At 43.6% G+C, this 10465-nt stretch overlaps 1 long non-coding RNA gene across 2 annotated transcripts; it reads right to left on the bottom strand.

Moving 5' to 3' along the window:
- Nucleotides 1–903: 903 nt before the first annotated feature.
- On the bottom strand, nucleotides 904–10429 carry LOC309667797. Of its 2 annotated transcripts, XR_014267950.1 has the most exons (4): nucleotides 10150–10429; nucleotides 8243–8333; nucleotides 5893–6046; nucleotides 904–3637 (listed from the first exon to the last, which is right to left on the bottom strand). It is a non-coding gene; the product is annotated as an uncharacterized lncRNA (long non-coding RNA). The 2 variants fall into 2 exon arrangements; XR_014267951.1 differs by lacking the exon at nucleotides 8243–8333 and having other exon boundaries at nucleotides 10150–10417.
- Nucleotides 10430–10465: the final 36 nt, after the last annotated feature.

The following is a 10465-nucleotide window of genomic DNA, read 5'->3' as shown; positions in this document are numbered from 1 at the left end:
TCTAGTAATGGATGGAGATTTGCTGGTTTTAGAGGCTGTGCTCTTAACTTGTAATCTGTATATCACCATAAACAAGTCAACTTATTCTTTGCATATATCACATTCAACTTAGAAATGAAATATTCAATAACTTCCCATGAGTTAAAGAGGAGAATATAGTATATTTTTCTTAAAGCTTAAAACTAGAGCCAAAGTTCATCACTTGATGGAGATGCTGTGTCTTGAGCAGGAAAATTAATAGTTATTAAACATATTATTAGTACAGGGACTCTGTTGAGCTAAGTTTGAGGCACATGACTAGACTACTAACTACATATACATTAGTGGTGGCAGAAGATTGTATGAACCAGAGCTGTCTTGAAAGGCTGCACCAAATACTTTGGTCCCAGGTAGAAGAAACCATCTCAGATTATCACATGTCAAGCCCGCTCTGCTGAAAGTTGATTTTAAATTTTGGCAATTATTTAATATTATTTTAATTGTTTATAAAGTTTGGTATATCACCCCTGCTAAGAAATACCCAATTCTCTTGCATTTTTCAGTAAGTCTCTTGCTGCACACTTTGCGGCTTTCTCACTTAAATATTTCTGCAACATATTCCTATAACTCTTAGGCTCTAGTTTACTCTCCTTTTTAAAAATTTTTTCTTCTGAGTGAACCTGAAGAAATAAAACACTAAGCAATCAAGATATTATTTTGAAGAGTGGTCTTTACATTTTTGGCAATGTAGTATTCTAAAATAATTGCTGAAATGCTCTGCCTCTCAGAAATGACTCTCTTGGTGCTTTTAACTAACACAGGAGAATATGCATGTATGAATCTATTCTAAGATGAAAGCAATTGTATATTTCTTTCGAGATTGTCCTAAAAATAACTTTAATTTGGATCCAGTCAATTTTATCACACTCTTATTCAAATTATCTGTCTTTAAGTATGGAAGATTTAGTACACTTTGTAAAACATCAGGAAAAATTCCGTAATGCCTTAAAGAAACCTGCTGTTGTTTAGAAAACTGCACGAACAACTCCCGTCTGCAAATGGTTATTTTTAGATTTTTTTTTTTGGATGCATCGCTCACAGTAGCCTCTGGGTGCATTTGCAGAGTTTAATAATTAGCTTTCCCATTATAGCTTACACACAACATAGAAGACAACATAAACACAGGATGCATTCACATATGTCAGCACATATTCACATGCAGACGAATAAACAGGTAAGTGAGGACATCTTTCATCCAGAGTTTATCAGCCAAAAATGTGATTATTTAATAATACCTTAAAAGCCAAGACTCTTAAGTACTTGACAGTAATCAAGGAGCTATTTCTTTGTTCAGGGATTATGGTTTGTTTCTGGGCCATGCCTGTGTGCCTATAAGCTTTTCAGGAGGCTATGAAATGTCTACACTCTTAAAATTAGCTCTGAAATACAGAAAAAACTTAAAATACTGCAAAATTTCCATGTAATACTGTCTACTAGTCAGCTGCAACTCAACTGTAAAATAGATTACATAATCTCTAACGTGGAATGTGTAAGCATTTAAAGTATGCTAGATATGATGCCGGGAAGATCCTCTCTAAGTAAGAGTAGCAAGGGTTTCCCAAGATCTTAAAACAACCTGGCATGTTACTATTAGAATTAGTGAGCTGGACTTACTTGTATTGGCCCCTGTTCAGAAAATTTCATTCTAGCTACAGACTCAGATGAGTGAACTTCCCTTTGGGACATTGGTGGCTTGACCAGTTAAGCTGGTAATTTGTGACTTGATTGGCTTGGTTAAAAAGTTGAGCTAAATTGATCAGATTCCTCCTTTTAGATATTGTAGAGCATGTGAAGGACCTTTAAACTGAAAGACTGTATAACAATGGGGCTAACTCAGCCATTGTGGGGCCACATGTATGGAGACATTATGGGAAAGCAGACTCATTACTGAGAAAGAGTTCTTCAGCTCTTTTGTGGACTCCTGTAAGATCTGACAATAACCTTACTGTAAGCCGACTGTTTATGAGCTAGCTTGAATGGCTTTCTATTCCTTGCTATGAAAAGAACTGTTAATAAAACAGAAGTTGTAACAGAGACAGCACATCCTGCCTTTTAGAGAATAGGCAGCACTAGACCAGGGAGAGAAATCTGGGAACTACATTTACAACTCAGGACACCTGGGGATAGCAATCATCACCTCTTATGTACATGTGAGCGGTTTTCTGATGTAGAACTGTGAACTCTTCTCTCTGCCCAGGACTACCTCTCTAACCCCCTAGGAAGGCTCCTTCCTATCTATTCACAGATACTTAGAAGAGTGACTAAGCCTGAAATTGGGGTCTGAGGAAGGAAGGAGGGAGATGCACTTCCATGATCCCAACTTAAAATGATTAGGTGGTGCTTTGTAGAATTAAATCGTATTAGGACTCTCGTGCATTAGATTCTATCTGTTCACTAGACTCCTTATGGGAAAGCCTTTGCTTTCTAGCTACCCTTGTCTGACATTTTCAATTTTTAGACCACATCTGTTCAGACCTTTTCTAACAGATTTTCTTTTCTCTGCCCTAAATCTTCACATGGCAAGCTTTCTTGTCACGTAGGCCTCAGTTCAAATGTCACCTTCTCTGTAGTTAGCCAACTGAAGTTGAAAACCTTTTTCCTGACACTCTATTACTTTATATTATTTTCCTCATAACAGTTAATGTTGTGTGAAATAACTTTGCTTATCTTTTTTTTTTTAATTAATTAATTAATTAATTAATTTTTGGCTGTGTTGGGTCTTCGTTGCTGCGCACAGGCTTTCTCTAGTTGCGGTGAGCCGGGGATACTCTTCGTTGCAGTGTGCAGGCTTCTCATTGCGGTGGCTTCTCTTGTTGTGGAGCACGGGCTCTAGGCACGAGGGCTTCAGTAGTTGTGGCACGCGGGCTCAGTAGCTGTGGCTCGTGGGCTCTAGAGTGCAGGCTCAGTAGTTGCTCTGTGGCATGTGAGATCTTCCCAGGCCAGGGCTCGAACTCGTGTCCCCTGCATTGGCAGGCGGATTCTTAACCACTGCACCACCAGGGAAGTCCTGCTTATCTTTTTAAGAGCAGGGGCTTTATCTTTGTTTATCACTACTGCTTCGTGCTTAGACTGATGCCTGAGATAAAGGAGGTTCTCAATAAAATTTTGTTGAATTAATGAACAGTTAATACTGTTAACAATATTCAGGATATTCAAGCTAATGTCATCTGTAGCCATTTTACAAGAAAAACTGCCCAAAATTCCAAATTGGTTTAGAGTGAGTTTTAGATTATGAAGGCCTAATAAAATTTTACTACCATGTTAACAACTGGCAAGTTGATTACAAATCTTTCCATTCCTTGAAAGAAAACCTGTAAGGATCATTTCTTACCCAACATGTTGCTGAGTTTCAGGTACCAGTTTCTAATACCATAGCAAAGTTTGCTAGGAAAGACAGGTTAAATATCTGTTATCAAGTTTTGATGATGTCGTAATCAGTTCAGGCTGCCATAAAAAAAATACCATAGACTGGGTGGCTTAAACAACAGGAGTTTATTTTCTTACAGTCTGGATGCTGGAAAGCCTAAGATCAACGTGCTGGCAAGGTAGGTTTCATTCTGAGGCCTCTTCTCTGGGCTTGTAGGCAGCCACCATCTTTCTGAGAGAGTGAGAGAGAAAGAGAGAGAGAGAGAGAGATTAATATCTCTCTCTGGTGTCTCTTTCTTATAAGGGCACCAATCCCCTCATGAAGGCCCCATCCTTATGACCTCATCAAACTCTAATTACTTCCCAAAGGCCCCACCTCCAAACACCATCACATTGGAGTTTACGGCTTCAACATATGAATTTGGGGGGTGGGGAGGTACACAAACATTCAGTCCATAACAGATGATTATTACTTTAAAATAATGTCTTCTATTTATGTTTTACTTTTATGGTTGTAGAACAGTTTTCTTACATTTTCTTATATGATCTACGCTCATGATCTTGTAAAAGAGGACTGATAGTACAGTTCCCCTTTTTATAGATAAGGAAACTGAGATTCACAAGGGTTAAGTGTCTTGCAGGAGGTTCTGCAACCAGGAAGCTGGAGAGACAATCTTATAACCCCAGCATCTGATCTCTGCTCCAGCCCTGCAAGCAGTCCAAGAGTAATTGCTTTAGTCAAATGTTTATTTTTACCCCCCCCAGGGCTATTGTAAATCATTAGAATTTCACTGTAATTTACTTTCAAGTTCAAATCTATATATGAATTCAGAAAAGGATTCGTTCTGAAAAACCATCTAAAGAAGACTGTCAGTTTTTGTACTCCTGTGTGAACTTTGGGGCTGTCAGCCTATGTTCTCTGTGTTTATTCAGAATAAGAGCTGATTTTTGAGGTTGACTGAGAGATAAATTAGAGGGGCTTCTAGTGTATATAAAACCTGATAGCTGATGTGTTGTTCTCAGCAACCAGTGATGAGAAACCATAAGTTAACAACCTAGACACTCATACTCTCAGCCTTGTTTGTTTGTGCTTTTGGTTCTAAAATACAGTTGACCTTTGAACAACATGGGTTTGAATTGTGCAGGTCCACTTATGCAAGAATTTTTTTCCAATACGCTGTAGTTGGTTGGTTGAATTCACGAAAGCTCAACTGCAGAGAGGGAGGAATGACTATAAATTATACTCGGATTTTTGACTGTGCAGAGGGCTGGTGCCCCAACCCCTGCGTCTTTCAAGGGTCGACTGTATATCAGTTGGCTAATCCCCAGAATTGTGTTTCTCTCTTAGCCAGGAGTGGAGAAAAGTGAGCAAAGAGCAGACATAATTTGGGGTATATTTCTTAACTGATCTGTACCTACTACAAATTTCTTCTACATGAGAGCATCCTTCCTACAACTATGGCCCTTGTTTTGGAAAGCATGTGCTGGACAAAGTCTTTCTAGTACTTAACCAAATCAGAAGTAATGTTGGTCTGATGAAGGAGAGATGGTCAGGGCTGTGATGGGTGTTGGCAGCCTGGAGGAGGCAGTTAACATTCTTAGGCTGTAGAGCAAAGGCCTGTTTTAAGCCTTGGTGATGTCTGTTCTAGGGGGTGAAAGGTACTGATCACAATCAAAATGGGGAAGATGGCAAAGCAGCCAACTCTTGACAGAGTAGAATCCAGCCTGTACCATGGTCATTGACCATATTTAAAGGGACCTTCAGAGTTTGGAACACATTGTTGGCAGGAAGTATACCATGACCTCTTATTTTTATAAAAAGGCCCACATTTACTTATACAGGAAAAGCTCCTTGACATAGATTATTAGGAGTTAATATGGAAGGCACGGTGGTGGTAATGTCTGTAGGGACTGAAAACTATTCCATACCTAAACCTTCTTCAATTCGTCTCTGCCCCAAGTTTGCACCTGATTGATTGGTGCCCGCACACAAGGATGTGGGTGATTTTTATCTGCACCAAGGTGGATATTTCATTTTAAGTGAGTCTCCATAACTGCTGTATATTCTAACCACATATAAGGAAAGCATAACAAAGAGCTAAAAGAATGAATCCACTTCACCTTGTTATAGTGTACAGTTGGCCCTCAGTACCCACTGGTTCGGCATCCATGCAGTCAACCAACCAATCTGTGGATGCAGAACCCGCAGATACGGAGGGCTGACCGTACTATGCCATTTTTATATTAATGGCTTTGAGTATCTTCAGATTTAGGTATCCACAGGGGATCCTGGACCAGAGGAACTACTGGGTCTGACAGGGTGGGTCTCAACAGCAGTGTCACCCCACATTGGTATATTACTATTAAAGATGGGGTACATTGCAAATTCTGAGTTACTTCAGTTAACGAAGGACATTTTTGATTGATTTGCATTCAGAAATCTAAATCTGAGATGATTTAAGGTTTTGCCAACTCAATTTCACTCACTTGGCTTCTCAGATGCATTCATAGATGGAGGAGAAAGATGCCACTGTAGCCAAGAAGCCTGGAAATGCCTGCAACTCAGTCTATTTAGTGATGCTGTAGCTGCTCATCTGCGTTTGCCCAGGGGAGTGTGTCATGCATGTGAACCACATCTGTCCTGTGTGTAGAGGTGGAAAAAGGGTTGAGAATCCTTTCATGCAGTGTTTTGTCACAGACCGTAGTTCAAACTCTTGAGCGTGGCATATCTAAGTCCACACTCACTGCTTCCCATTCCCATTCCATATCAGATCCTCTGCTTCTCTTTGCTTATTCTTACACTCATTCTTGCCATTCTTATTCAGTAAGCCTTTGCCCCATGGCTCCTTCTGGCTTGAGGACCTTTCTAACCTCAGTTAGTGCTGCTTCTCTCTGCTCCTCATGTGACTTCTATCAGACCCTAACCACATGGGTGTGTTGATGTATCTCTCACCCTCTAGACTGCAGGTGTCCATCCAGGGCAGAGAGTAGCTGTCTTACTCCCCACTGTACCTACACAGAGCTGTGGTCAGAGAGTCAGGAAGTGAGTGGTTAGTCTTTCTCTCCAGGATTGATGTTTCCTCACTTTAATGAGAAGTGATTATGCTGTTCTGAGGTCTTAAGACCTGACTGGTACTGGTATGCATAAAACGGAATGCAAGGTGGTGTGGTGAAAGGTCACTGAAAAATCCATCTACAAGGAAAAACTAGCTGAGTGACTCATACTTCATAAGGAATTATGGGCTGCTCAGAACATCTGCATCCATACATTAGGGAATGGGAAGCATGGAATCAAGTCCCCCAGAACTCTTTACCCCTCACATCCCTTCAGAACTTTAAAAGGCCGAGCGCTGAGAGTCTGGGGTAAGCAGGTAAAAAAACAATCTTCTCTGGGTTTTCTCCCAACACATTCACTGAGCTTTCTTGGCAAATGGAAGCCTCTTCCATTATTCATTCATTTTAGTACATTCTTATCGAATGCCTGCTCTGGATCAGGTATTGCGCTGGTTGCTCGGGATACGCTGCCTGTATTCAGGGAGGTGTTGTGGGCTTCTGGGGGAGAGAGAGGTGAAGTAAACAGAACGCTGCAATTCACTGGAGACCATGGTCCCCAAAGAGAACAAAAACATTTATAATGGACTTAGTTTGTATCCCACAGGGCCTCCTATCTGCTTTGTACAAAGGAAGATCTGCTGCCCTTTGCCCTTTTCTGTATAAGCATAAACTTCATAGTGTGGTCTGGAATATTTGTATTACCACTGAGAGAATTCAAAGCCAGGGAGAAATTATGAGTGGTAATAGGTATATTTGGGTGTAGGGTGCTTGAAGAATTTTGACTAGTTGATGATTAAGAAAGGCAAGAAAATAATTTTTTCCTCTCCAGAGAAAACAGTTTGAAACTGAGACAAGGTAGATTTTTGTTGGTCACAGCAAAGGATCTTTCTGCTACTGTTTATCTGTGGGACTTTCTAGGAATCCTTAAGAGAATTTCAGGAAGAGAAATGGAATGTTTCTTGTTTGCTTTATAAAGAAATTCTTTTAAAGTTCAAAGAGGTCTGTGTGTGTGTGTGTGTCTGTGTGTGTGTCTGTGTGTGTATGTGCGTGTGTGTGTGTCTGTGTGTGTGTGCGCGTGTGTCTGTGTGCGTGTGTGTGTCTGTGTGTGTGCATGTATATGTGTCTGTGTGTGTGTGTGTCTGCGTGTGTGTGTGTGTGTTTGGGAATGGGGGGAAGCCTGGGTGAGAAGCATGCTCTTCCCAATTGGGGGCTGCCTACCCCTCAGGTTCCAGTTATTCCGTCCACGCCAGTGCCACACGCCCATGTATTCTCTATGGCAGCCACTCCAATTCTCACATTCCTCAGACACATTTCCCCTTTTTTTGTCAATCTTGCTTGCTTCCCCCAAATTAGATGCTACTCCATTCATTGCATCCCAGGAACATGTTTCTCATACCTCCATCAAAGCACATACCCCCTTGTTTCCTAAACTGCCTCTGTATCTGTAACAGCCAATAGCTTGTGAGGACGAATGGGCGTTAGACCACGGGGCATTATCATCACTAGCATGGGGATTGTCCACATTGCGGAGTCAGCTGTTAAAGGCCCAGTTCTGCTAAATAATTAGCTATGTAACTTTGGGGCAAGTTCATTAACCATCATAAGCCTCAATTTCCTTCTCTATAAAATAGTGATAATAATAATCCCTATCACATAAAGTGTTTAGTTATGCAGATAAAATTAAACAATATGTATGCAAAGTATTTAGCAGAGAGCCAGAGAGCCGCTAGGTGGTCACTCAGAAGAGTGTTACCAGCCTTGATCAAGTTCTCAGTAACTATACCTTGTATGACCTGAATGAACATCTTCATGAAAGTGGTTTTTCCTCAGCTGTGTTCTTGCTGTGGTGCTTTAGTTATTCAGATTCCTGATACCTAAGAAGTGTAAATATTTATAAAGACCTCAGGCATTTTAAACTTTAAAATTCTCTGGGCTGTGATAGGAACAAACAGTAAATGGCACATGGAAGCGTAATTCATAAAGTTTTAACATGATCCAATTAAAATGTCCAAGCTTCAATATACCTGTCTTCTTTTGTGTATCATTCGATCTCAGTTTTCATCTCCCTGAGAGTATTCCACAGTTGCTTCCAACTGATCTCACAAATTGCTTTTGGGAAACTAGTCCCAAGGTCCTGTGCTCTCAGCCCTGCCTTCTACCATCCCAAGAAACATCCTTCTGACGAGACAACAATAAACTCGACCATCTGCTTTTGGCATGTGTGAAACTGCACAGTGACAACTTCACATTGTGGCAGTACAGAGAGGGTCTGGGGCCAGTACATGGGATGTTTTTTACTTTTGGAGAAATCCACCCTCCCTACTTTCAGAAATGGATTATAGTGGGGCATGAGTTGAGACAGAGCCTCTCTAGAGCTGGCGTGGACGCCATCTTTCTCTCAGTTCCTCCACTTGCGGTTGAGGCCAGAGGATCACAGATAAATTCATTCACGACGAAGGTTCTAACTTTTGTCACTAACTGGAAGAAGTTAGGAAAACCAGACCCCATGTCAGTTTAAATTTTTTTTTTTCCTTTTCACCGATTACAATGAGAATTTTTTAGTTATTTAAAAAGATCCAAAAAAAAAAAAAATCCTTCCCGCCCCCCCCAAAAAAATTAAACAGGAACGAAAATCAGCCCTCCTGTTGTCCTTCGCCAAGCCAGCAGCGGTTAGGTGAGTGAGCACAGCGCGTATCTATAATTCAGCTCGGGAATATTTCTCTTAATAATTAATAGAGCACCACAAAAGGAGGATGCCCAATAGGGCCCTCGAACAAAGCTGCCAGCTGAACACGACAGTGGCTGCCTTGGCGCCAACTGACCCCCCAAGGTCGAGTTTGCCCCAGCAGTCCGGGCGCACGCCGCCACTGCCTGCTTGGCCCATCAGAGAGGGAGCCGGGAGAGGTGCCCGGAGCCCCGCCGCCACCTGAGCTTGTGTGTGTGTGTGTAAATTCTGACTCCCCACCGCTAATCTTTCTTTTGGCATATTTGTGAGAATTGCATATTTGCATCGACATCCAGGGGCATTTTACACGCCAGCCAGCTAATAAGCAATCCGAGAGTCCACCGGGGTGAGGACGCCGCTGCGAGCGCACTCGCCTGCCCACGGCGCGGGGCGGGTGGTGGTGGGGGGGCTTGGGGAAGTGCGGTTTTTGTTGTTTTATGGAGGTGGGTGGCATTGGAGATCCGACCACTACGTTAGAGACCTCCCGGGAGCCAGACCTCTTGCCAAATCGTATTTCTTTTTGCAGCAACAGGTTCGCCGAGGGCTCCTCCCATTCTCCCAAAGCCCCCCGCCCCCGGGGCGGACTTGCAATCTGCTCCTAGCGCTCCGACTCTCTCCTAACTCGGACCTCAGCCTCCCTGCGCAGCCCTTAGCCTGGGCCCGATTCCAATTTCAGTAATCCTTCCCTCCCAGGGGTCGGACACCTGCGTAAAGTCGGTCTCCTCCGCTCCTGGGAGGCCCGACCCCCGAGTTGAGGCCGGCAGACTCTCTCTACAAGGGAGGCGGAGGCCGAGGGGTCTGGGCGCGCTAGCAGACGACTAGAGAGCTGCGGGCTGGCGGCCTCGCCAGAGATGCACCCGGGCTCCAAACCCACAAACCCGTTATGGTGCCGGGGCTGGTGGGTGGGGTGCCGGGGGAGATGCAGAGAAAGTGGGTCGGGGAGAGGAGAAGAAGCCCAGAAGCACCTTGCGGTCGAGACTGGACCTGCCGTCGAAGTCACCCCTTCCAGCCTCTCTTGGCGTTCCTGCTCTGCCGTCGGGACCCCATTTCAGCTCCAAAGGGGACACCTCTCTCTCCGGGATTAGCTCTCGCCTCTGGGGGCGCAAGCCGGGGGATCCTGGAATGGTTCCCACTGGCTCCCCGGAGCCTCGTTGTCGGGGGGCCGCGGCCGGGGGGCCGGCAGTCACGGCGTCGTGACTGCGCCCGCCTCGCCGCGCCGGGAGGCGCCCCCGGTGACCGCCGTGAACGCCACACCCTCGGACGGCCCTGGCCCCGCCCCCG

Source organism: Balaenoptera physalus (genome assembly GCF_965194825.1).
Source record: "Balaenoptera physalus genome assembly, chromosome: 10".
Taxonomy (NCBI): Eukaryota; Metazoa; Chordata; class Mammalia; order Artiodactyla; family Balaenopteridae; genus Balaenoptera; species Balaenoptera physalus.
This window is presented reverse-complemented; position numbering and strand designations above follow the sequence as displayed.